This window comes from Alligator mississippiensis, chromosome 5 (assembly GCF_030867095.1).
Source record: "Alligator mississippiensis isolate rAllMis1 chromosome 5, rAllMis1, whole genome shotgun sequence".
NCBI lineage: Eukaryota > Metazoa > Chordata > Crocodylia > Alligatoridae > Alligator > Alligator mississippiensis.
Window position 1 is genome coordinate 112,518,261 of NC_081828.1, and position 27,966 is coordinate 112,546,226.

A 27,966-nucleotide genomic window follows, 5' to 3' on the forward strand; every position below is an offset into this window, starting at 1 on the left:
GGCTCTCCTGGACCCTCAGTGGGGGCCCTGCCACTACTGCTACAGGTGGTGCTCCCACCTCCAGGTGCCCTCCATATCTCCTCTGCCCAGGCCTGGTGGAATAGCTACTCCTGGTCCTCACAGATCTTATGCAGCATGCAGACTGTGACAATGACCCAGGGGAGGTTGTCCTTGGCAACCTCCAGACGGGAGGTGAGGGCTCGCCAGCAAACCTTGAGGAAGATGAAGGTGCATTCCACCAGGGCATGGATCTGGCCCAGGCACTGGTTAAAATGGGCCTGGCAGAGGTTCCAGGTGGCCGATGTAGGGCCACATGAGCCAAGACAGGAGTGGGTAGGCAGGGTCTCTGATGAGCAGGGACGGGACTAAGATGGTGCCCAGCTGCAGGTCCCGCACCTCTGGTGCAAAGTGCACACTCTCCACCAGTTCCACAAGCCTGGAGTTGCAAAGCATGTGAGCATCATGGGTTCTTCCTGACCAGCCACTGCTCATGTGGTTGAATGTGCCACAGTGGAGTGAAACCTCTGGTGATTGTAATAGGGGTGATCTCCATGGGACATGCAAGTGATGGGGATGTGGGTCCCATCCATGGCCTCAATACATTGGGGGGAATCCCAGGGCATGGACCACCAGGGGATCATAGATTCAGAGCATGGTGTGCCCCAGCACATCCTGGAGGGCCCTGCACACCTCCAGGATAGCCTCCCTGGTGCTGCCTTGCCTACACCAAATAGGTGTCTGATGTACAGGAGGCTGGCAGGTATGGCTAGCTAGCTTCAGCATAGCAATGGCCAGCTAGGTGTCTGCAGGGGAGGATTGGGTGCATGCTAGTGTGCTGCCACTCCTGGTGGGCCCTGAGCTGCTGGAGCAGGCTGTTTAGCCACTGCTTGTTGTCCCAGGTCTCATAATTTCATAGTTGGTAGGGTCAGAAGGGACCTGAGCAGATCATCAAGTCCAACCCCCTGCCAAAGGCAGGAAAGGATGCTGGGGTCAAACAACCCTGGCTAGGTGACTGTCAAGCTTCCTTTTGAAGACCCCCAGGGTAGGAATGAGCACCACTTCCCTTGGAAGCTGGTTCCAGCTCCTAGCTGCCCTGACTCTGAAGTAGTGCTTCCTGATATCTAGCCTGAATCTACTCTCAGTCAACTTATGGCCATTATTCCTCATTACTCCTGGTAGTCCTCGGGGGAACAGGGACTCTCCCATAGCCTGCTGGTCCCCCTTGGCCAGTTTATAGATGGCCACCAGATCCCCTCTCAGTCTTCTCTTGTGGAGGCTGAACAGGTTCAGGTCCTGTAGCCTCCCCTCGTAGGGCCTGCCTTGCTGCCCCCTGATCATGCGAGTGGCCTTCCTCGGAACCCTCTTGGTGCTGGCCACATCCCTCCTGAAGTGTGGCACCCAGAACTAGATTCCAAGTGTGGCCTGACCAGTGTCACATAGAGGGGGAGGATCACCTCCTTGGACTTGTAGTGATGCATCTGTGGATGCATGACAAAGTGCAGTTAGCCTTCCTAACCACATCCCCACATTGGCAGCCCATGTTAATTTTGGAATCAATAATGACACCAAGATCCTTGTCTTCCTCTGTGCTGATTAGAAAGGAGTTCCCCAGCCTGTAAGTATGCTGCTGGTTCTTTCTCCCTAGATGCAGTACCTTGCACTTGTCAGTATTGAAGCCCATCCTGTTCTCATCCATCTGTTGGATGATGTGCCACTATTAATCCTGGCTAGCACAGCAGCCCCAGAGGGGGTGGGGAAGAAGGCCCAGGAGGCTGAGAGCAGCCCCAGAAGTGGCATTGTGGAGCCCCTTGTTGGTGTCCCTGAAGGCAGCAGTGGTTCAGTGGCAGAGGCAGCTTTGGGATGGTGCACTATGGCCAGGCAGGCAGTTGCTGGTTGTGGGAGAGCTGGGCAGAGTGAGATGGCCCTGGGCCCGGTGACAGCATGGTGGGCCAGTAGGACCAACATGATGACCAGCCGGAGCCTATGGCACTGGTTGTAACTGCCAGTGGTAGGGCTAGAGCAGCCATAGCGTAGGAAGGCAGAATGGCCAAGGAGAAAGCTGCTGCATGCTGCCCCTGCACTTGGCACACTGCTTCTAGGCAAGGAAGAGGCTGGCCAAAAAGCAGCAGGAAGGGCTGGCTTTTAAAGAGGGCTGCCAGGTGCTGGCAGCTGCAGCTAGAGCCTAGAGCTCCCCCAATAGCCACAGGGGCCCATTGCAGGGCTGCAGGGAACTGGGTGGAAATTGGGTCCCTAATCCTCACATGTGCCTACCCAAAAACCCTTACTGAGGCTTAGTTTACACCACAGTAAAGTAAATGCATGTGTAGATGCCCACAGTGTTTAAAAATGGAAACATATGTCTGTGCATGGAAGTATAACTGCAAAACTGGTCTTTCACAGTGTTCTATGCAACATCTATGGAACATGGAGCAGCATACAGGGAGACAATTTGAAACATATTTCTTTTTCATTTCTTTATATTTGGGCCTGATTTCTGGTTGTCCTGAATCTGGTCTCCCCTGTAATGGCCACAGTTTAACTGCTGAAATCACTCAGGACACAATATTTTATATCTAGACATCTAATTATGTTAAATACAGATTAAATATAGCCAGAAGATATCACTGCAATACTGTGGGTGGGAAAAAAATCAGATTTTTAAAACCCAGCTTCATGAGATGACATCAGACATTTTAAGTTTGATTGCCAGTGTCCTAAAATATCAGAATGAATGGGAAATGTAAAAGAGAACAATGTAGTTGAACATCCCCATAAAGATATATATTTTTGGTTAAAAATTACTGTACACATCTAGACTGTTGTGCTATTAAAAGCATATAGAAATGGGATAAATAAAAAGTCTGCTTCAAGCCAAACCTTTTAAATTCATAATATTTATACTTAGACAACTCAAATGCCTTTTCAACATCTAGTTGGCCTTGTGAATTGAGAAAAAACAATAATCTAATTCTATACTTCAAAAATATGATCTGGTCTGGATACAAATTATTTTGGAATCGAAAATCCAACTTTGTGCAAGAGATCTTGCTCTAATATCCTTCCCCTTCCTCCCCTATCCCCCTAACCTCCCTGGACCCCTCATTCCAGTCACAGGGATCAGTGTAATGTGTAATGCGAGGGGAATCAGTTAACCTGGTTGTTTTCCTACAGATAATTAATGCTTCATGGAATAAGCCAAGAGGAAATTTGATTTAAAAGAATCAAAGTATAATCTCTGGAGTTTAAGAAGAAAAGAAATCTTTAGAGGCAATGCAAAACTAAGCAGAGAATCATCATCCCCAGGAGCCTTTGAGCTTTAAGGAGTTCTAAGCCTTTGCTTTTCTCATGATCTATTACCAGTATAGGAAATGCCTCTGGGTGAACTCCTATTTTAGATAAGTGTAGTTACGAGTAAAATGTAAAATCCTGTGTAAATATTTTTATCTTCTTTACAGTTTCTTTCTAGTTTGTCAAATGTGGTCATATTCATTCCCTTTTTGTTTTCTTAACATTCAAGTAATTTTTAGCTAGTTAAATATTTCTTTCTTTTTCAATAACACTTCAAATTTGATACAAAAATATGATTAGCAGCCTATATTTTTGTTCAACATTGTCTTTTACTTTTATTGTGAGGCTGCTGCTTTAACACATCTACACCCAAACTTTCACCAAAGCAACCAAATCATCATCCTGTCTCTTGCTAATTTCTCGCAAGTCTTCATGTAGACACTCTTATTTTAGATTGTGTCCTATTCCAATTGCTTTTATAATACTCTATATTGAAATGGGTTGTAATAAGGAAGGCCACACACTGACTTATTCATCAAGATACCAGGTGATTTAATTGGAAGTGATTTAGGTATTTTGGTGTGACTGTGTGTAAACAAAACTTAAGTGCTCTGTAGATACATACAGCTTGATTCAAATCCTGTCGTAAGCCAACAGGATACTCTCAGAAGACCTTATATCATACTGAAGAAACCACTTAAATTTATTAAGCCCTTCCGAAGTCAATGGAATTACAAATGTGCTTTAAGTATTTGCAATGAAAACTTAGGGTATTCAGGCTCACATTCTGGATGTTTCCAAACACTGTCCATTACCAACAACAGGCTATAAAAGCATCCTGCCTGTCCTAAGAGAGAAAGTGTTCAGAGAGAGAATCAGTTTCAGTGGATGAAACCCACTCCTGTACAAACATCTCTTTATGTGCTCTTCCTTCACCTTTTGGTCACATATGCGGCACCAACAAGCAGCTTTTGATCAGTTTCCTGCACCAGTTTCCATGAATCCATTATTTCCTTTAAATAAATCTGAACTATGAGCAATGGGAGTAATCAAACTTTAAAATATAATGTTTTTCTTTGCATTTGGGAATGGGTGAGAATCGGCCTGTAAACCACTGTCATCTACTCTAAGGCTAAATATACACAATCAAAAAGCCCAAGGCTGAATCAATTCAATCTTTGCAGGTAAGTCTCAGATGTGTAGATTGATCCGATTGTCGCCGCTGTGTACTGCAGCAAGGGGGTTGAGAACTTTAGAGGCCCGTCAGGCGGGTACTTTATGATGCTTGGAGTGGAATTAGGCACAGACGCTTATCGGTTGTAAAGCAAGATTATTTACTCACGCCGTCAAGGTAGTGAAAGACGGAGGTTAGAGGTACTTGGTTAGTTATAGCTTAGGGTTCGTAGGTAGGTCTGCATAAAAGTTCGGTGGTCGGGCAGAAAGGTCGGGCTGGCAGGTCGTTGATTTATGTCTGAGATTGGGTCGAGACGCGAGGGGGGGCACTGGCAAGTGATTAATTTGTCAGTTACTCTAACACCTATGGTCAGAGGTCTCCCAGGTGCGTACGGAGATCCCCCTTCTTCCTCTTTGCAGAAGTGCATTGAGGTTTTATTTGTATAATAGCCAATTGTTTTTCGCCACGTCATGCATTTAATTAGAATCGCCAATTGTATAGTGGTTTTCATTAGGGTGTTTGTAATAGGGACACTCCCCTGTCATTCCAACCAATTACAATGATTTATATAAAGCAAAGAAGGCAAAAGTTTTTATCTCTGTTAGTGGCGCAGCAATAAATTTCTTTTTGACATGTGCAGCAAAAAAAAAGCTGTTACTATCATCTTGTTAGTTAACCCTTAGTTAACCTAGTGCAGACTAAAACTGTTTTGATTGATATTTCTTGTTTGTGGCATGGGCACTATTTAATTTGGTTGTGACACTGATAAGCAAGGGGCCAGACATTCACTTCTGATTCTGGAAATGCAATCACAAGCCTGCAGTGGCCCAGGTCAGAAGCTAGACGATGCCTCCCTGCTCGGCTGGAGTAGACAGTTTGGGCCAAGGCTAGCCTACCTACCCTGAGAGTGGGGGTTTCCAGGGGAGTTGCAAACATCCTGGGATGCTGGGGGACTATGAGTTAACTTGAATCTGGAGGGGGTCTGTGACAGAAGTTAAATCAACTGATTTAACCTAAATCAGTTAAGCTTGATATTACATTCATCCAGGTTTATCTTAAACTGGTTTCAGCCATTGGGGCCGAATCCAGATGAGCATAGATGCAGTATGTGGTGCCACAAACATGTCTGTGATGCTATATACCACATATTCAGCTGTTCTCCACCCTGCAAGAAAACAACGGGGGGGGGGGGGTTAACCCCGGATATAACCCCCACAAAAAAACCCCAAGCGGTGAATATGGGGGGCAATGCACGCCACTCAAAACCAGAGCTTGGCCAGCTGGCCAGGCTCCGAGCAGCAGGATTGCAGCAGATGCACCTCCAGGAGGTCCCCAGGACCCCAGTTAAGTTTGCTGGAGCCAGCACAGTGCTGGCCCCAGCCTTCCTTACCCCACCTGGGGTAACATGCCACAATCCAGAAAGCACATGACATAGGCATTCCCTAAGGACAAGTACAGGAGGTACAAGGTATCCCACTGCTAGTTGTCCCTGGGTAATCAAATGTTCATACTTGTGTGGACATGGCCTTTGAAAGCAGTTTATGTGCACATAAGTTCAGTGCACAAAGTATCATATTTCAGTGCACATAGTATTGTAGATTTGAACTAGTTTCCAATCCCTTATACAGGTTTATGTGTAATTTCCGTCCCTAGCCCAAGAGTTAAACCCTTAACATTTAGGATTCATTAATAAAATTTCAACCCCTTTTATTTTAGTTGAATCCTCTGAGGAAATTACATTTCCTATCTACTTCTTAGTTTTTTGAGTTCAGGTGAAAAGAAAACCAGCCTCTTGGAGAAAAAGGCAACAGAACATTTAGTTTATTTCAAATAATCATTGGCTTTTAGCCTTTTAATGGGCTGATTTCTTTCTTTCACATTCCAAGAAGCTCTTTGTAATTTAGTAGCAACTGTGATAGTATGGTGAAATAATGAAGTAGATCATAAAGCAACATTCTACTCTGGCCTCTGATTATAAAGAAATAGGTATTCTTGTACACAGAAGTATCTGTCTATGAAGAATAGTAGCGATAGGTATTCCTAGAATTAATAGAGCTAAACACTCCATAAAAGAATCTTTGAACAAGGAGAAAAGAGTTTGTCTCTCCACTTGAAGGATCAAGAAAGCATTAGTCTGTCCATTGGTATGTTCCTGCATGCAGTTTTGCTGGTACCCAGTTAAATACTTTTGTTAAGTCAGGCTTGGTCCCTTGGTCAGTGCTATTATATGGCTGATATGTCATCCTTCTTTTAACATTTTGATAATATCCTTTTGTTATTATATGACTGGTCTACTTTGTACCAGTTAGTCCTGCAGTATATGTTTCAAGATAGTCTTGTGTAGGTTGGTTCTTTTCCATGCCCAGATTTAGGATTTTGAAAGGAGGGAGGCAGATGGTGTGGCGCATCATGTTACAGAAGACTCAGTTTCCCTAAAGTAATGTGATGCCCTCTGGTGGCCTGCTGAGGCCTATTTAAGCACTTTAGACACCTACCAGTTGCCTTCCTCACTCTCACCAGCCACTACATTGAGTTACTAGGAACATTTGGGGGATGGCTTTGAGTGCTGTACTCCCTTCTGCCCTGTTCACTTGGCTTTTTCTGTCTTCAGCTCAGCCCATGGGCTCTTTCTGCCTCCTATTTGGTACCATGACCAATGCATCAGGTTTCATGGGGTACCACAACCGCTGGCCCAGCTCTTGGGGTTCTAGTAGCTCAGTCACAGTTTCCTGGGCCTCTTAGAGCCTGTTCCTATTTCACTGGGCCTCTGGCAGTCCACCAATTAAAAAAAAAAAAAAATGTTCTTTAAGCCCTCCTGTGGGGCATCTTCAGTGGCCTCCTTTCCTCCCCTTCAGCCACTCTCATGCCTCATGGAATTTAAGTCAGTCCACAACTTAAACCAAAATATGCAGCTTATGCACATTTTTGTTGCTGGACAATTGGTTTAAAACTTTGAGTGGAGCAGGAATCAAGAAGAGGGGCATGACTACACCACTTCACCCTGAATCCATCCCTGCTTTCCTTTCTTTAGAATTATACATGTCTGTCATGGCAGGGTCCCTCAGGAGGGCCGTGATCTCCTCAAGGTCCCTCGCTCCGTGTCAAGGCCGGCCCAAGGCACCCTCTTATTCTCTCCCTCCACGTCTTTGATGTTTATATATATGTTGGGAGGCTGCCTATGACTCCCTGGGCACGTCTAGTCGGGACCTCTGTCCCCGTGTGTTCCTGGACCCCACCTGGGGGTCTCCCAATATAATGGGTGTTTCTCAGACACCCTAGCCTTATGGGCTATGCATAGCTCCTACCACCCCTAATACCACGCCCCAAGCCTCGCTGATGTGAAAGACGTTGGTGTGTCTGCACGCCCACTTCCCGGGCCCTTCTTCTATAATACGCTAGTCCCCTCTGGGACGTCCCCTCGAGCCGCCGGTCTTTTAGGCCCACCGCACCACTACCCTCTCTAGTATGGGCTCACCACGTTGCTAATCCCCGTCCTCTCAAGGCAACCGCAGCACCTTGCCCTCCTCTGGGTTTTCCGCGGTGCTAGCCTGCTACTGGGCTCCTCAGTATGGCCCTGCTCTAGGGCTCCTCACTAATCACCCCTCCCTGGGGCTGGGGTCTATGCACTCCACAAGTGACGCCCTTGCTGGCATCTGCTGCGCCCATCCTGGGCTTCCTAATATGGCACTCCCCCTCTTTGGGGCTCGTCGTGCCCACCACGGGCTCCCTGATAAAATCATCCCTCTCTCTGGGGCTGGGGTCTACGTACCCCGCACATAATCCGGGGTCTGTGTCCCCCATCTACAACCCACTGGTTGCGCCTGCAACCCACTGGTTGCGCTCCTTGCCACCAGTTGCTCCTGCACTGGCACATAAACTGCGCCTTCACTGGCGCTGTAAGAATGATGCGCCCTCCTGGCGCTAGACGGCACCCTCACTGGCGCTGGGGCACCCCACACTCTCTGGGGTCCCTATGAGGCTCAGCCACTCCTCTCTGAGCTAACTGACCTCACAACTCTGCCCTGTAACTCTCAGGGCCTAGTGCACCCTCCCTGGCGCTGGGGCCTCACACGCCCTTGTGAGTCCCCGATGAGGCCTCCTCCAACCCCTACAGCCTCACCCAAACCTCCAGTAAGTAATACAAACATTAACCAAACACAACACAAGCCTCCCGGCTGTAACTCAAACCCGAAGCCCTATGGCTATAACAACATTGCTCCATATAACAATGGTACTTGCTACTAGGCTCCTTTCCACATCCTCACTCCCAGAGCTCCTGCCTCCCAGGCTGCTGGTAGAGAACTGCCAGCCTGGCCTCAGCCCTGGGCTTTATAAGGGCCAGGCCCTGCCCCCTACAGGCAGCTGGCTCCGCTTAGTTGCTCCAGGAACCCACAGCTGCGCTTGTTACCCGGGCAACCCTCAGCTGGGCTCGATATGTCAGGCCAGGGCTCGCTCACTCGCTCCCTGGCAGTTTCTCCTCTCTAGGAGCAGGGGCACCCGGGTGCCCTGCGACAATGTCCTTTTCCAAACTTTTGCCTCTCCACATATGTTGGTTCTCAGTGGAATAACTGCAGCCACAATGTAGTGAAATGGTTTAAAAAAACACAGACTTAAAGATGAAATGAAACTTAATCACCATTGTTTTATCTTAAAAAGTAACTTAGCAATGCAACTAGATTACTCTAAGAACACAAGCTCTTTAATATTAAGTTGTAAAGTAAAAATAATGCATTTAGTATTAATAAATAACATTTAATTAATTATTTTAATACCAATATCATAAAATAAATTAGCTATACATATTTGATTGCTATCACTGAAATGTCCAAACTTTTAGATTTTATCATTTAAAATACATATTTAATTATACATTAAATAATATTAATGTATGGATGTACTACCTATTTAATTAGATCATTTAATTAGATGTAAACTATTTTTTTTCTTATTTGGTCTTTATAGTTTAGTCATAGTAATTTAATAGCTCTTCTTATTAAAATGCATTACTCATAGTTTACCTTACAATTTTCTTGAAATATACCAAGAGCTTTCAAGACTGGATCAGATCCTTTTGATTCTTCTCTCACTTGAGTCTGATGTAACATTCTATTGGAATAATTCCACTTCTGTAACTACATTATAGAAATAAATAAAAGAAAAATACCCTACTATAGATGAGATTAACTAGTAGCCAAGTTCTCCTCTAATTAATAGTAGTTAAACTTTACTGAAGCCAAAATAGTTGTGGTGATATTAGCTAGACTGACATGCATGTATATGTAGTAGAAGGAGGCTTAGTCTCAAATAACTTAAATAATTTCAGCCAAGATCTCTTCACACATTTAAATCTACATAATCCTTTTTGTATCAGGGATGTGTTCTAAACCAAGCATCTGGGTAGGAGATTGCACAATTTAGCACTACAGAAAAGCTAAATATAAGGTTTTTTTTAAATGCCAAACATGGCTTGGGAGGGTAGATTGCAATATTTAAATTACTTTTTTGCCTCATTATTAAATATGCTTTGTCCCCAGTAATCACTATGCAGGTTTAATACATTCCCACTGCCACACTATAGATTCAGATTAAAGAGAGAGAGAGTTAGCCATGTTCAAGGGTGGATCTGGCAGGGGGGAAAGGGGTGCACTTGCAATTACCTCCCCCCACCCCTTTGATTCCTGTTCTACCCAAACTTTAAACCCAACTGTCTGGCAATGGCAGCAGTATCTGTAGTCAGGCAGTGCTGAGGGAGTTCATGGCTCATTATAATCTACCTTATCTCTTCTAAATGTTTCATTTCATATGTGTTAATTACCCTCTCTTCTTTGTAATAACCCTGATTTTCCACCAATCAAGTTGTCCTTAGTTCTCCAGCTCTGCTGTCTGTTAGCTGTTCCTGGTGATGAAGTTCTTATTTCACAGCCCTCATTCCAATATAATTATATCTGTTTTTGCTTCAATTTTAAACTGTACAATACAGCTGCAGGACCCTAGCATATGACTAAAGCTTCTAGTTTACTTTTAACTAGAGAAAAATGTAGATTGGTTTATATGTGATGATGCACCTCACCACCAGCAACCCCCTTTTCAAAGTCCTAGACCTGCCCATGGCCATGTTAGTCGGTTAAGCAGAAAGCAGGGCAGGGTAGCATCAGAGGCCAACTTGCTCAGAGAGGCATTCAGATTAGTAACTGGGTTCATTGCTTTTCCATATCTATCCATTCCATGTCCTTGGGGAGAGATGTATCTGGACATTTCATTAGGATTTAGCAAGTAGTAAAGGTGTGGACTTATTTTCACTAGACTTAGGACTTCCTCCTTCCCCTCCAAGTGGATTTCTACCTCCCAAAACAATTGCTGCTAGGACTACATAACAATTCCACCGGGTTTACAGCCAGGTTTTACCTGTTTCTTCTACAATTATTAGCTTGAAAAGTTTCAACCAAATGTGATCTTGGGATACCAGCAGTTGAATCATTTCACATCTGCAGTGCTAAGGTTAGAGAGAAAGAAAAAATCATCTAATTATGGTTCTTGCTAATCACCATTACCGAAACAGATCTTGTTTACGTCTGTATCTCACCATTGACCAAACACGGTGCATAGCTATCACATATCTAATGTGATCAATCTAGAGCTACATAAAGCATGTAATCTTAAAATCAATTAATAAAAACATAATTTCTTCTTCATAACATGACACTTTTTTTAGTTTGGATTTAATTAGGTCATTACATAATCTAACGTTTCTCACTGCATGCTAAGATTCATCCAGCTTAAGGGTGTTGTTACACATTACACTTCACACATGATAAAACTATGGAAAGTTAGAACATGCTCTGAGCAGTCACATGTTAAGGTTTAATACAGTCTTGGATGTGCTTGGCTCTGACTTGTAGCTAGAGGGCCAGTGAGCAGGTATGTGGCTAAGAGCCATGATACCTGGGTCCTGTTCCTGCTCTAGGAGAGCTATGGGGGTTAGAGGAGGCTGTGCCTGCTGTCTGCCTACTTGGGGTTGCTCCCCCTGGCCATGGATGATTCCACTGCACAGTGCCTACTGCTGCAGGGGCACAGGCTGGGAAAGCCCCTTACACAGACACACACACACCATGCCAACCTATTGCGACACTTGATAGTAGTATCAGCAGGAAAACCCACAGTCCCAACACCGCCAGGATTGCCCACTGAGGCAGGAAGCCTGGGTCCTGTGCAGCCACTCCCTGATAGCATGCTTGATGGCCTGACCCCAGCATGAGGCTGTAGTTTCCCCACTGCTCCACTGCCAAGTCTGCCCTGCCAAGAGAGGGCCCAGCTCCATGATCCCAGAAACAGCAGAGAGGTGAGCCTCTGGGATTGGTCTCACAACACAACCCCCTACCATGGGAAGGGAACAATGTAACTCCCTGCCTCATTTCTTGGCTCCCCAGATCTCCTGCCTCACAGATCTATGCTCCTGCTGTTTCAACCCAGTGGCTCTGCACAGGTTGGGGAAGCCAGAGCACATAACAGGTGGGAGGAGAGTTGAGGCAGTAGGAACATAACACTTGCTTTCCCTCATTCCTGATGGCTCTATTCTCCATCTCCTGACAGCTGCAGCCCCACACTGGTAGGGAAAGCTGGGTGCACATGAAATGTGCTCCAACCTGCCCCCCCCCCCCAGCTCTATGCTTCATGCATGTACGGCTTCCCACAAAAGCATGGAGACACAGTGACTGGGAGGAGGCTTGGCAGAGTGCCCTCAAGAAGCATAGTTTTCCCTAACCAGAAGTTCCATGCTTCTGCCAAGCTAACCCCTATTCTAGCAGCTATGACTATATGCTGGTAGGGGAAACCAGATGTTCATGGAGCTTCCAGGAAGGAAAAATGCATGCTTTAATCCCCTTCCAACAAGCATGGAGCTACGACTGCTAGGGGTAGAGAGGGGAGGAGTGGCAGGAGCATGGAGCAGCAGGGTAGCTGTGCCTCCATCTGCCTTTTCACTCTAAGGCAGGGGGCCCAGCAGTAGCCCTGGGACTGGCAGGGACCCATCTGCCTTCAGTACCACCCCTGGGCAGTAGAGCTTAGGAGGCTGGAGAGATTGTCCACAGAGCAAGGAGTTTGTGGGTGGGGAGGGAACTGGGAGTAGCTTGCTTTATGTCTGTGTAGCAGACTGACATTACCACAACACAAACTGGGTAGCATGATCTAGAGATACTCCTTGCCTGAAGTGGCATGACCTTGTTATGCTCTGAGGGCTTTTGGCATGGATTTTTGCAGCTTTAGTACAAGGAAGTTTGCATTTTAGCATAGCCTAAAGGTAATGTGTAACAAGATCCTAAGTTATGCTTAAATCTGTTGCGGCAATAAATTTAAAACACCTGAATTCTGTACAACATGCAGTTCAATCATTTTTTCCCTCTTTTTCCCAAATGTTTTGCTCCGAGGTTCTAGAGGAACAAATCACCACATTCTGTAAGCATGAGTTTTACTGTACTGCTACAAACTGAGTTAACAGAGCTGGGTCGTTCGGATCCATTTAGATCCCATACCTAATTCCTTCTGTTAGAAACCCATGCACTTACATATAAAGGTCACATGGAGATAAGGCTGTAATAACTCATTAAAGCTGAATTTTTCAAATTTTAAGGAAGCTGGACATGTAACCCATTCTAGGTTTCAGTAGGATTTAGGCATCTCAGTCCCTTAACAGAGATGTTGAGGGAAATATTCTCTTCAGAATCCTTCTTGCCATCTCTTCTTTTGATGGATGGAAAATTAAAAATAGAAGAGAGCCCACTCTGTTTCAGAGAATAAAAACAATCATATATCTGATTGTTATCTGTGCTATACTGAGGAAGGATTAATAGCTGCATTCATATAGCTGGCAAGAAATCTTGGCCTGGAGAACATTTAACTGAAGTGATATGGACTACAGAGAGATTGTTTGATCAAGTACTAGTAAAAACTTTGTAATAATCTCTAATAGCATAATTTCTGCAATAAAATGAGCATATGCTCCTCCCATATGATCTCTCATATCTTTTCTTATTGCTACTGTTGTTACAGGCCAAGCCACCATTTAACTTTATTAGGGCAAGATGAGGAGAAGTGGAAAAGTTTTTTAATAAAAAGTTGTGAATCCAAATATTGGAGTTTCTGAGGGTGAGCATCTATAAAAGCAAGAATTAAACTGTATAGACTACTTTTCCTATATATTATAATACGGTCAATTTGTTTTTGGAGAAATATATGTTTAAATATTTCATAACTAAACTAATAGGAAGTTTTTGCTTAAGAAAAGAAACAGAAACAGTTTAAGTACATTTTACTAGATTGAGCACAATGACAAACAAGAAAGAAGTCTTTGCTGGCTGAAAAAACAACCTAGCTTAGAGGAAAAGTTAAAGCAGACATTAGAGACCAGTTTCAAGCCCCTGGTTTAAAAGTGGGACCACAACGATTTGAATGTGGATCTCCCACATCATAAACAAGTGCTCTGACCATCAGGACACTGTTCTGCATAATATGAGGTGAATTAATAAGACCACTTACCGAAGACCAGCGAGATGCAAATTCACGTAAAGACTGTCAAACCCAAACTTATTGCTCTGGACTCTACTGAAAAAGGACACCTTTCAAGGGTTTTTTGTTTTGTTTTGTTTTTACTTGGGAGTGGGAGATAAGTGGGTGTTGGCTGGTTTTCTATTACTCTGTTAAAATCAAAGTGGAAAAAAACCACAGAGATTAAAATAAATGTTTACCTGAGTGACTACCTGACATCACCCTCAACTTCTTCCTAGTTTACTTTGTCTTCCTGGTTTATTTTGTATATATTGTTGGCTGGAATAACATCATTTTTGCAATTTATGAAGATATTAAGTAATTAATTTTAATCAATACAGATTTGCTTAATAGCGTTCAAGGTTGTTTTGAAGTCATAGACATGGTTGAACATAATAGCTTACTCAGGTGAAATACTGCTGCTGCTCTACAGTTCAAAGCCTACTGCTGAAAAAGATATACTAGGTGCGATCTTTTCAGAAGCCAAATTAGGAAAGTCTGGCAAAATATCTGTAGGGACTAGTAAATAAATGCTCTATGTGGCCTTGGAAAGCTTTTGCACCAAATGTTTGAGTGCCAAGTCAAGCATTGTTAATTGTTTTCCTCTTAGTACCCTGAGATCACCATTTTTAACTGTCTCTCCGAGATCTGGAGACTACACATTTGTCAGCTGTCCAATTTGTTCTGAAAATGCTAGCTCTCAAGAGAAATCTTAGTGTTTCAAAATGTCTTTCACATTGGGCTTACATTGCTACTGTAACAAAACGTGTATCCCTGCGACAAGATACAAAAATGTAGCATTACTTAGAGATGAACAGTTTTGTCATACCTAGGAAAAAAGAATCTCAGAAACAGACTTTTGTGTAATAGCAAAATATAACAGATCATTAGATTAATACCCTTACAAGTAAAGTGGTTTGGTTATGTTTCCCTGTGAAAAATTTTAAGCTCTGATGGCGGTGATTGTATTTAGCTTAGCAATGCAATTCTTTATCATATTTCTTCTCAGCATTGTATTGCTAGAGCAGGAGGTGGTTATCATTCCTTTTCTATTAGCATACTGTATATTTAGATATACGAAAGAAATCCTGGGCAATCATGGTAAAAATAAAATAGCAATAAAGCATGTGTTTGGGAATTATTCATATTTTTTCTGTCAATAATTTAAAAAAGATGTAAAGCTGGTTCAGATCAATAGTGACTAACACCTACAAACTGTTTTTAGATGATAATACATGCAAAATCAAAGTCCAGATCCTAATGGACAGGTATGTACATAAGAAATGTTGTAAGTAGTTGATAGTCCTGCCATCCTCACCTGACAGTCATAGGGAGCCAAGAAAGAAGAAAAAGGAGTATTCCAATGTTAGGGTATCCAGTAGGACTGTGCAAAGCTTCGGTCATTGATTTGATTCAGTAGAGATTTGGCCTGATTCGGCGGCCAAATCTCTGAATCTGAACTGAATCAGGAGACCCTTTAATCTTTCACAATCAAATTGGAACCCTTTAAATAGATTAGGAGAGATTCAGAAACATTCTATAATTTGGACATAGAGACAACTTTAAATGTTTTTTCTACATACCTCAAGGTACCAGGCGCGTCATGACTGCTAAGATGCTGGGGCGGATTGAGCATCCCATGGGAGCGCAGAAGTGGGGTTCCCCAGCACGCTTGGCAGTGGACCCAGAAGTGTGCGAGGGATTCCCCTGGCCCCCAGCTCTTGAATACCTATATCTAAAATGAGACACACAAAAAGTTCTATACTCAGGAGTGAAACCCAAGTGAAACCCAAGTCTCCCCTACCCAGGTATGTGTCCATTTCCTGAATACAGGACACTGTCATGCAGACTTGAGACAAATGCCTAAGACCTGGAAACAGGTAGTAAATAAATTTTCTTAGCATTTTCTACAGGCTAGCTTTACACAGATTATTGCTGAGTATACTTGTTGTCTTCTGAGGCATCAAACTTCATACAAACACAATATGGGGAGTCCCGGTATCTAAAACAGTGTTCTAGAAGCCAGGAACCTAAAATTTAGGCAAAGAGAAGCTTAGCATTGCAGTTCCCAAGATCATTTTGAATCTGGCCCTGTTCTTTCTTCATTTCAAATCTTAATCTCTAGGAGAATGACATAGTTGTATTGCTTCTACTTGTCCCTGGTGAATGCCCCTGCACATGAGCTCTGACAGTTGGTGGATTACATCAGTTGGGGTAGAAGAGGTGGGGGCCAATACCTGCGTTGGCCCCAGCAACCTTACCTGGAGTCCTGGGGGCTTCGCAGGGCTGCCACAACAGAAATCCAGGCACATGGAGTCTGGCCAGCAGCCATAGCATGGCTCTGGCCAGTCAGGCTCTGGTTTTGAGTGGTGCATGCTGCTGCCACATGTGCCATTCTGCATTTTTTCTCCATGTGTTTTTCTCAATACTTGAATTCCCCAGTATCTAAATTTGGCTCTGTGCTGCAAGTATCTAATGCAGAGGACCAAATCACTTGTGCAAGGTGCATATAAAACAGTGGGTTCCAAACCAGCTGGTACAATTCAGTAAAGATAGCGTGTAGTCAAAATGTCAGTTCAGCGTCGAGCAAGAAAGCCAATAAAATATTGGCCATCATTAAAAGGGGACTTGGAAAAAAAACTGAGAACATCATTATACCATTATACATTTTTTAAACAACTAAAATGTAAATGAAAGTTTTAGTATGGGGGTGGTATTTACTGTATATTTGCACCACTCCTCATATACATTTCTTTGAATGCAGCTTCATTGAGCTTGTGAGCACCACCATAGTACAAATAATAGGAGAATATATAAAATACAAACCCTCAACTTTAACTCTCATTTAGTTATAATAATTGCAGCTTTAACTATGGAATGGCTGCTGACCATCATCTGAATCATGATATTTCACTCATCTTTCTATGTAACATGAATATATTCGTTAAGAATTTCATGATTAAGTTTAGCCCTCATTGTTCTGGCTCCATGAATACCCCATAAGCATTAAAAAGTATTAATATACAGTTGCAACAGAACTTTTATTTTTGTCTGCATTGAATTAACCCTTTGTTTATTGAATAAAGAGGCAAACTTTTTTTGGTACATGCCTGTATTTTGGCCTTTGCTTTGAAATGTCTACAAAGCTTTAATGACTCACTCTCCCCTTTGATTTATATTGTCATCTCTGAAAGTATCTATAAGCTGTTCTCATGATCCTTCAAGTCTTTTCATTTGATATGTGCACTGTGCAAATTTATCTCCCCTTCTTCATTTCTAAAAGCCCTGTATCATTTTTCTTGCCCTTTAGTGTAATTCCTTTTTTACATCCCCTTCCAAAAGATACTGCATGACTATACTCATTTGGGTAATATTCATCCGATTGAAAAAGAAGTAAAATGACTGTCCTTCAGTAAATTTCTTATTCAGTTTGCCTATATTTAAAAAGAAGTATTAAATAGAAATGTGTAAAGTACATTTGTGGAGCCATACTTTTTAAAGAAATCCATCCTTGAGAAATAAAAAAAAATAGAGCAACATTTCATGGTTATAGCAGCTCTTCACAATATCCTATCACTACCATTGTACAGTGTAAAGTGTCTTTCAGCATATCATTGTTACTGTTATAATAAGAGGAAATTGCACAAACAGTTTTTGTGATACAACAGTGTATCATATCTACCCAAGCCAAGAAGGAGCTTTATGCATCAGTATTATTTATCAGCATAGACAAGTACCAGAGGGCAATCTCAGTTAAACAGGGTATCACTGTTTCCTGTCACACCAAAATTAAATTGGAAAATAAGGACAGCATTTGTGAAGTTGCCTTAAATAAAAAAGCTTCATTTTATGCTGATGTTTTCTCTCCCTCTTCCTAAATGCCTTGCTAACATTTAAAACAGAATATATGTAGGGGCCCAATTCATTTTATGGTATCTGATCAAACATTTACATTATCCTTAGAAGAACACATACTAATACAAAAAAGAAGAACTTCAGCAGGCTGTAATACTTCAATGATGGGTGAAAAGTGCAAGAAAATTTGGGGGGAGAATATAACAAGAAAAGGAAAAAATAGAACATGGAAAGAGAAAACAATGAGAATAAATAAAGTTGGTGGGAGAGCAAAGAAAAATGAGAGAGAGATGGAGCAGGAAAGAGAAAGAATATTGAAGGAGAAAATAAAAACTAATTTTCCCACCTTGTAGAGGTCAGGCAATTTCAATTTATATTCCTTATTATTTCTTATTGATGGTCTAAAGGCTAGATTGTGTCTGAGCTTTGTGCAAATGCTTAAGTAGATGATAGTACAGTTCTCTCTCACCTTGTATTGAACTGCAAGAACCAAACTTGTTTACACTCCTTGACTTTCCTGAAGATTGAAGTGTTCTATAGTAGTATCTTTCTGAGGTATATGCCAGCACAGAATGGAACAGAGATGGATAATGAGAATGCTATTCATTTCTGTTTTACTATGGCCTGCATAGTTGATCAGCAGCAAAAGAAGGGAGAGAGAAGGTATGACAGGGATGCTCAATCCCTTAGCCTGTAGGTTAGAACTGGTCCATAGAGCCATGTCATCTGGCCTGTGGGGCTCCCCAAAGTCTGAAAATGTGGCAGTGGGGGAGTTGTGGCAGTTTAAAAGCCACTCCACTGCTGTCACATGTCTGTACCTGTATGGAGCCCTGCAGGCAGGTAACATGTTATGCCCTATACATAAGATCACACCCTTGAGTAGCCTTATTCAGCCTTATCCAAGCATCCAGGTTGGATGGCATGCTGGATTTGTTCATTTTTCCTGATAAACATTTTAGATACCAACTAATAAATCTGTGGTTCTCTTTAAAGGTCTTTTTGTCTGTTTTGGCCCATACTCACCAACTGAGAATCAACACTTTCATTGTCACCAGCAGAAACTGTTAAAAAGTTGCCAAATTGTTCCTTAAAGTGTTTCTTTTAACTGAGAGTTCATGTTCACACTGACTGACTACCATAAATAATTTGGATTAATGATGCATCAGGAAATAGGCAAACATATTTTCTGATGTCTTACAATATGGCCACATTTGTGATAAATGGGAGAATTGTAATCAATGGAGCTCCCCCACCAACCAAATTTTGTAATATGTTGGTAGATTTTTCTTCCTGGAGCATGCATCAGAATTTACTCTTCCTTGTCTGTATCTACATGAGATGTTGACTATGCAGTAACCCAAGACTGCTGAACAGTAGCATCACATGGCAGGAACTGTGATACAACACTACTGTGCAGAATTCTCAGGCTACTGCAGAGTTAGTGTCATGAAAAAACTATTCATCGGCATTACTGCACAGTATCTTGGGTTAATGTGCAATCACTTAGTATAAACAATTACTTAATGACTGTTCAGTCAGTGCCTCATGTAGGCATGCCCCCTGTTCCTCTTTCTTTTGCTAAAACAATCCAGCTTCAAGAGGCAGTGAAGATGACTTTCAGACTATCAAGGGGAGAAGAACATATATGCAGCTGGAGGTTGGCAGGTACCTAAGCTGCCCAGCAAACCTGGGCAAGAAAGACTCTGAAGCATGTAAGGCAACGGACTCCATTTACCCAAGGAGGGAAACTTGTTCTTCTGTGAAGTGGATCGCTTGTAGTTTTTGGTCTAACTTGAACTTTTGAATGGAAGGAGTGGATTGTGGCTACAGGGGCGCAGGAGGCTGTGAACAGGGATGCTGAGGTACACTCCTGTTTTTGGCTATAGGAGCTAGGAGACAGCCCCAAGCTGAGGGCAAGACTCTCACATGGTGAGATACAGCCCCAGTGATTGGGGTAAAATGGCTGTTGAGGCTAAGCCTGTAACCCAGAGGCTGAGGTTTTTATCAGTGTACCAAAGCAGGTAGGGCCAGAAAATTAAAGGGGCCTAGACTTTGATAGCTGGAGCTATGACAAGCCCTCAGAAACCTGCAAGAGCAAACCTGTAAAAGGAAAACTCTGCATGAGTATGGGATGCTAGAAAGACTCAGGTAGGGAAACTATTTTGATTGAATAGGCCAGTCTACCCACGGAGTTGCTATTGGTTTGAGGACTCCCCCACTTCCCAACAACTAACAACATCAAAATCATGGCAGGTGAGGAGTGAAAGGAACAGGGAGACTTGGAGAAGGTAAAAGAAAAGCAGTGCTGACCCTACCATCATTACACTATTTGAAAAAAATCTAGATAATTAGTCTTACTTTTGTGCATGTTAATATAAGTCTATGTGTATAGTAGTTAACTTCTGTGGAGACAACAGATTTGAAAGGGTGGCCAAAGATTTTGTCAGGTCCTCCTGGGTAAGAAAAGAAAGAAAAAAATGTATTAGAAAGAATGTCTTAAATTGTACCCAGAAGCATTGGAGTAAAAAGTAACTTATGATTTCAGCAATACCCTTGTATCTAAACATTTTACATGCTCAGTCTTATTAGACAAAATCTTGATGTGTGTAATTTATCTTTTGAAGGACCAATTTGAAACTCAGCCTTGCATCTTCATATCATCTCTCTCAACATCCTTTGGAACAAAAAATATTTTAGTCTTACACTTTTTTTGTGATGCATTTAAATTAAAATTTAGCTTTAATTAGATGAATTTTGTTTCTCCCTGTCTCAGGTGAAAATAGTATTTTTACCATACAGTTTGATAAGTATTGCTATTTCCCTGGACTTCTGGATCTTTGTGGAGAAGAAAGATACCAGGAGGATGATTTTGGGATCATTGTGGGTAAGATGCCATTTTGCACCCCTGCATTCAAACAGAGGCTAAGGTGAGATGACTCTTGAAGTCACTTCCTCCAAACCTATGATTCTAAAAAAGGTCATATGCTCCTTAAAAGGTATGTACAGACATTGGGGGGGGGGTTAGGGGGAAGTTAGAACAAGTAATAAATGACCACCCAGTCTAAGGTAAGTCAGAATGGGGTGGGGCTTGGGTGGATTCGGGCTGCAAGCAGGATCCATAAGGGAGTCTATGAAGGGAGCAAGGGGGCTACTAGGATCATTGGGGGGGGGAGGATTGGGAGACTGGGGGGAATTAGGGTCCACAGAGGGAGTTGGGAGAATTTGGGGGGGAAATCAGGGGGCCTGGTGGGGTTCACATTGAGGTTGGGTGGGAGCAAGTGAGGTCTGCGGGTGGGGGGGGTCGATGGGGTCAGGGAGAGTTTGGTGTGATTATGGGGGGTGGCCATGTATGCAGTGGGACTGGGTCTGGGGCAGGGTTGGTGAGATCGGAAACTCTTTCCAATGCTGCTAGCTGCCCTGAATCCCCTTGAACCCCCGCTGGTGCCACCAGTGCACCACAAATACCACAGATTGGTCTGAAGGCCTGTGTTGCAGGGCACCTCGGTGCTCCTGCTCCTAGAGAGGGGAAAGCTGCCAGAGGAGAAGCTCTGACAGTGCATAAGGAGCCCCAGCGGAGATAACGAGCTCAGCTGCAGGTTGCCAGGGCAACCGATAAGGATCAGCTGGCCAGAAGGGGGCAGGGCCTGGCCTTTATAAAGCCCAGGGCTGAGGCCAAGCTAGCAGTTCCCTGCCAGCAGCCAGAGAGGCAGGAGCTCATGGGGCTAAGATGTGAGTACTGCTCGAGCAGGCTGAAGGATGGTGGCTCTGTGGCGCAAGAGCTATGTTGTTGCAGCCAGGCGGCCTTAAGTTAAGTTACAGCCAGGAGGCTTGTGTTGTGTTTGGTTAGTGTTTGCATTACAACCGGAGGTTTGGGTGAGGCTGTAGGGGTCAGAGGAGGCCTCATAGGGACCCCATAGGGGTGGGGTGCCCTAGCACCAGTGAGGGCGCAGTCTAGTGCCAGGAGGGTGCAGTATCCTCATAAGTACCCCAGTGGTATGGGGACCTCAGCGCCAGTGCGGGTGCAGCTTGCAGTGAGGAGCGCAACCAGTGGGTTGCGGACGGGGAACACAGACCCCGGGTTGTGTGCAGGGTATGTAGACCCCAGCCCCAGAGAGAGGGGTGATTTTATCAGGGAGCCCAGCGTGGGCATAGTGAGCCCCAAAGAGGGGGTGGCACTATATTAGGAAGCCCAGGATGGGCACAACAGACGCCAGCATGGGCGTCACTTGCGGGGTGCATAGACCCCAGCCCCCAGGGAGGGGTGATTACTGAGGAGTCCGAGTGGGGCCATACTGAGGTGCCCTAGAGCGGGGCAATTATTGAGGAGCCCGAGAGGGGCAATGTTTGAGAGGCCCAAGAGGGGCCCGATTGAGGAACCCAGGACAGGAATAGCGAGCCCGGTAACAGGCTAGCACCGCGGAAAACCCGGGGCAGGGTGCTGCGGTGGACCCCGACGGAAAAGGGTTAGTGGCATAGCACCCCAGAAGAAGGGCAAGGTGCTGCGGTTGTCCCCGGTAAAAAGGGATAACAGCGCGGTGAGCCCGTATCAGAAAGGGTGGTAGTGTGGTGGGCCTAAAAGACTGGCGGCTCGAGGGCACGTCCCAGAGGGGACTAGCGTATTGTAGAGAAGGCCCAAGAGTGGGTGTAGGTTCATTGTGACCGGACAACGTCTTTCCCATCAGAGAGGCTTGGGGCATGGTATTAGGGGTGGTAGAAGCCACGCATTGCCCATAAGGCTAGGGTGCCCCAAGGCACCCATAGGTGCATGACAAGACCCACGAGGGGTCCAGGAGTTTACGTGCCTGAGGAGACGCAAGGCAGCCTCCCGAACCTACTGACCATCAAAGACGTGGCAGGCGAGAAATAGAGGGTGCCCTTGGGCTGAATTGGCACGGTGAGAGGGCCTTAAGGAGACCACGGCCCTCCTGAAGGACCCCACTGTGACAGCCTGTTTTACCACCATTCACTGGTCCTGGGAGCCTGATGCAGATAAGTAGGGGTGCAGGGAAGACAGGCAGACCGGGAGGGCTGGTGGGTCCTTTGGGTGTATTGGTGAGATAGGGGGCTCTCCCTTCTGCCCTAGAACCAGGAGCTAGTTTTAGCTGGGGGAGCTCCCAGACAAACAACACCCCTGGCAACGTCCCGTCCCCCCCCCCCATCCTATGTGTCCCTCCTCCAACCCTGACTTACTTCCCTGGCTCCTGGCACTGGAGAATGCAGGTAAAAGTAGCACTTGGAGCGGCTTGCAGGATAGTGGTGGTTGGCAGGCTTAGAGTGGGTTTGCTGGTCCATGGAGGTGTCCTGGGGGAGAGGCCAAGATGCTAAAAATAAGCCCACTTCTGGGGGGAGGAAGGAGGAAGTGAAGCACTAGGCCTGGGACCAGTAGCTGGGCTTTCCCAGTTCCAGGGATGAGCTGGAACTCATCAAACTGTACAGAAATTCAATTAACTCAGTCTTGCTGGTTAACTTAGATTAGGTCAGCCATTTTTAGACTAATTTAACTGTCCTGGACTTCTGTACAGTTCACTCTTAGATGTGTTTCTCTGTGGGGTCAGGCCAATTCTCAAGATCTCAATACTGTGCTGTTAGACAGGAGGGTGTGACACAATTTTACATATACAAACACACAAATCAATTAGGTGTGTGCGCGCGCGTGCGTGCGCACACACACACACACACACACACACACACACACACACACACACACACACTACCAACTCAGGCACATACACATCCAAACCAGCCTAGGCACATGCATACCTATAACCAATTCAATGGCTGGGGCATTGGTCCAGGTATTGGTTTTGATGGTTGGGTCATTCAGAGGGAGCTATTTTTAGACCTACTGCCATTGTCTCTCAAGCACCCTCATTCATCCCCATTCATTCAGGAACCAAGTTACATAGGAGGGGAAGGTATGAGTCATAGGTTACACAATAGGGCATGGGGACAAGATGGAGACTTGACAAACAAAATGGAAATTTGACATGACTTATGCTAACTTACATATGTAGGCTTAAATCATACAGTATCAGTAAAACAGTAATATAGAACAGTAAAAATCAATATAAACATAATTATACAATATTAAGACGAAGAAAAAATAAAACAAATACAACTTGCTACCAAAATAAAATGCTGAAGTTTATCCTATGTCTTAGGTCACTTATACTTATCTACAGGGAATAGAGAGAGAGACAAAGTCAGAAATGGTTGGGGAAGGGGAGGGAATGCATTTTAAAAGAAGAGGAGGGGGAAAAAAAAAAAAAAGGGAAACTGGGAGTTTTGCTACAGATCAGTCTAAACAGGTGCAAGGCCTGCACCTGGGTGAACTAAATTAGATAGGGTGGTCACTTTTTAAGTGATCTAACCTCCCACTGACTTCCCCGAATGTCTGTATTTAGCCAAAATGTATGATGTGTACACATTTTGAAGCCTATTCTTCACTTCATGTTTTCATGCTACTCTAAAGTAATAGACATTGCTCTTACATATTTACTATTTTTTACCTTGTTAATAAGTTCTGCCATTTCGCTTGAGTAACTGTGGAACAAGCCAATCAAGTAGAAGAAAGATCCCATGTTAAGGTAACCAAAGAAGCAGACCGTCACTAATTTTTACTGCAGAATGCACATTCTACAACCATTCTGCAAACAAATCTTAATTATTCTCTGCCAGTAAAACTGAGGATAGGATAATGACCAGCATTTGAGAAAGTTTGGGGAATGTCAGTGTCCTTCAAAAAGGAAGATTCTAAAGGATCTTGGCAATCTTGCAAGATTAAGAAAGTTGTGCCTCTTGTCATAAGACAAGTGAAGGGTTGTGTTTGCTCAAATGGAACAATAGTTTTTCACACAGATTTTTCACCCTCTACCCAAATTCAAACCTCTCTCTATACTTCTGCACTTACAGGTGCATGGAGATATTTTTCTTTTGATTATTCAGCAGTGACAGTCTTTATGAACATGTGTAGCTCCGGATTTTACTTCCTTGTTACCTTTAAATCAGTCATTGCCTTGTCTGATAGATGAAGTAATTAAATTAACTTTTGTCCCTAGGGCCATTTCTGAACTCAGCAGTTTTTCAGTGCAACCATTTTTTTCAAGGAACACATGATACTAGCTGTAAACCTCAAAGCTCAGAAATTTTGAGTCGAGACTAAATTATAAGATTAGTACAAAACTGACAAATTAAAAAAATAAAATAAGACATATTAAATTCTGTATTATGCTTTGTGTTCTTTGAACAATAAGGAGTATGCTGGGGTTGCTCCATACTTTTCTTTATAATCACATGGATTAAAAAAATAGGGTTTTTTTTGTTTTTTGTTTTTTTTTTAAACAAAACCCCAGAGATCATTATATAATCAGAGGATTGCAAGAATGAGGACTGAAAAGGGGAAAAAAATCCTAAAATTCCCAATGAAATTCTAAAGGTTTACAATACAGCAGTACACAAGTACAACATCCATAGGCATCTGTTTTGCTGTTCTAATTTGTGAAATGTGTCTTGTATCCTTTCATTACTTCAGCTTGTGTTAGTGCTAATACAGCTGGGATGTTTGGCACCTTCACTGCCAACCTGCTCATGTAAAAATCCAGACATGCTGAGATTGATGTCTCATATACTAGTGCTGTGCTTCTACATTTATAACACTGATGTGCATGCACTGCACACACTTATTGTTCTTGCACAATATAGTACTGGCAGATTTCTCACGGTGGCAGCTTTAACTGTTGTATACTTCTGTGGGTATGCTATTTGCTTGTGTGCCACTGTCTAATTTAAATTTAATCTGGTGGCATGTTTCTCCTCTGGCAGTCTCTATGCACTATCAACAATGACTGGTTAGACTGTCACTCGTTCATACCATTCTGATGGCTTCCATTAAAACATCATTTGTTCTGTGCTGTGTATAGTTATTCATTTAGATTTGTACAGATTTGCATATAAATATCATTTGTGTGATTGTTTGTTTGTTTGTTTGTTTTTGCAACATTACTTTCATTTTGTTGAACATTTATTTGGATAGCTATTTCTTTACAGGCTTATAGTTGGCCTGCTGTGTGTGTGTGTGTGTGTGTGTGTGTGTGTGTGTGTGTGTGTGTGTGTGTGTGTGTGTGTGTGTGTGTGCGCATATATATGCTGTGTTTCAAGGCTGCCTACTTGATCTACAGCTCCTCCTTGAATACAAAATTTTAGCTGGGATTTTGCCATTTCATGTGTTTCTGCAGTACCTTTTAATCAAGCTTGGCATTCTGATATATCAGTGTTCATGGACTTTTGGTGAATTACTCTTTTATGCACAGTCTTTATCCATCAACGTTAATGCTGTCACAAATTGATCTATGGGCTCATTTGGTGCTTGTAATCTTAAAGGATTTATAACATGCAAGCATCAAGTTAGTTTTTTTGGTGACACTATTAACAAAGTAACTATAACTTTTTTTTTTTTTTAGGTGCATTTTTTTTTTTTTCTTGAGATGGCACAACAGACCCCTTGATTATAGAAATGGCTCTCATGGTTCAAAATAGTGAACATCTATAAACATTCAAGGCAAAGACTCTTGGTTTAGAGAGTGACAGAAGGAGTTCTATTTCTATAAATGTAAACTTGTAAAAACTGGCCAGATAGCTTGACAGCTAATAACTGAGACAAAGCTGAATATTAAATGCAATTATAAGCCTCTTTGATACAGTCAAATCCTTCATTAACATTTCAAATTTCAATAAGAAGGATGGAAAAATACAGACAAACTTGTCCCAATTCCCCTCCTCAATACTTTTGACCTTTATTTTCTATTGATTTTGGATTATCACTTTTTCTCCTCCTCCGATATAAAATACCCATTTCTTTTAATCACTGAGAAAAAAAATCAGACATTTACAACTTATTTGAGGCATCTGAATCCTTAATGTTCCTCAGTTCCATTGTAAGGATGGTGGTATATTTCTATGGTATCTTGATACCATATATATATATATATACACAATTTTAATCATCAATAAAGAATGATTTTTTTTTATAGTCGGTTAAGATAAGACAGAAAAACAGAATTGATGATAAAATTTTGTATCAAAATAAAACTGAACCTCAGCTAACCATGAATAATTATCAAAATCTAATTCACAGGCATTGAGAAAAACAGAACTAGTCAGAAAAAAAAGAAGCTATAGTAGAAATCCTATGGAAATACACACTATGAACATATGATTAGCCATGTCATCATGCAGATGTGTAAGATTGCATAAGAAAACTTATTTCTATCATTTCCTAACTTTTGAGCACTAGATTGGCAACCATTAATATTCTAGAAAGTTTCTTATAAGGCCTTTTCAATTTTTACATTCATGTCATACAGTCTGCCTCAATGATGCAAAGCCTTGGAAAGGTCATTTTTCTGGGTAAGTACAGACATTTGGGGGCACTAGGGGCAGGTTAAATAAATTCAAAATGACTGCCAAATATCAGGTAAGTCAGAATGGAGACGGGGTTGGGAGTCTGCCAGAGGATGGGTGGGGGGGAGGTATGACCCATGAGGGGTGGGAGGCAGGCATAACCTGTGGGTGGGGTGGGGGGAAGGCACAACCTGTAAAGTGTGGGGGGGGGCAGGTATGACCCATGGGTGGGGTGGGGTCCTCCTCCCAGTGAACCTACACCTGGAAATCTTCAAGAGGAGACTGGATGGTCACCTTGCTGGGGTCACCTGACCCAAGTTGTCTTTCCTGCTTGGTGCAGGGGGCTGGACCTGATGATCTTCTAAGGTCCCTTCCAGCCCTTACAATCTATTAATCTATGTATCTATAAACAAATAATGGATACCTGTTAATCCCTCCTGCCCTTCATCCCTGGGACTTACTTGATTGGCTTTGGCAGCGGTGAATGCTAATAGGCATGATTGCACCCCTGGTGGCTTGTGGGATGGGGTTTGAGAGAGCTGACAAAACTAGGGTATTATCCTGACTATTGCAGTTGACTATGATGGGACAACTTGAGGTGGATACAGAGGTGAATGAGTGACAGTTGCAGGTATAAATGTAGATGGTAGGCTCCAAATTGTGTAGGGAAAATGAGGGCCTCCAATGGGACACTTACATGCCTGTACACC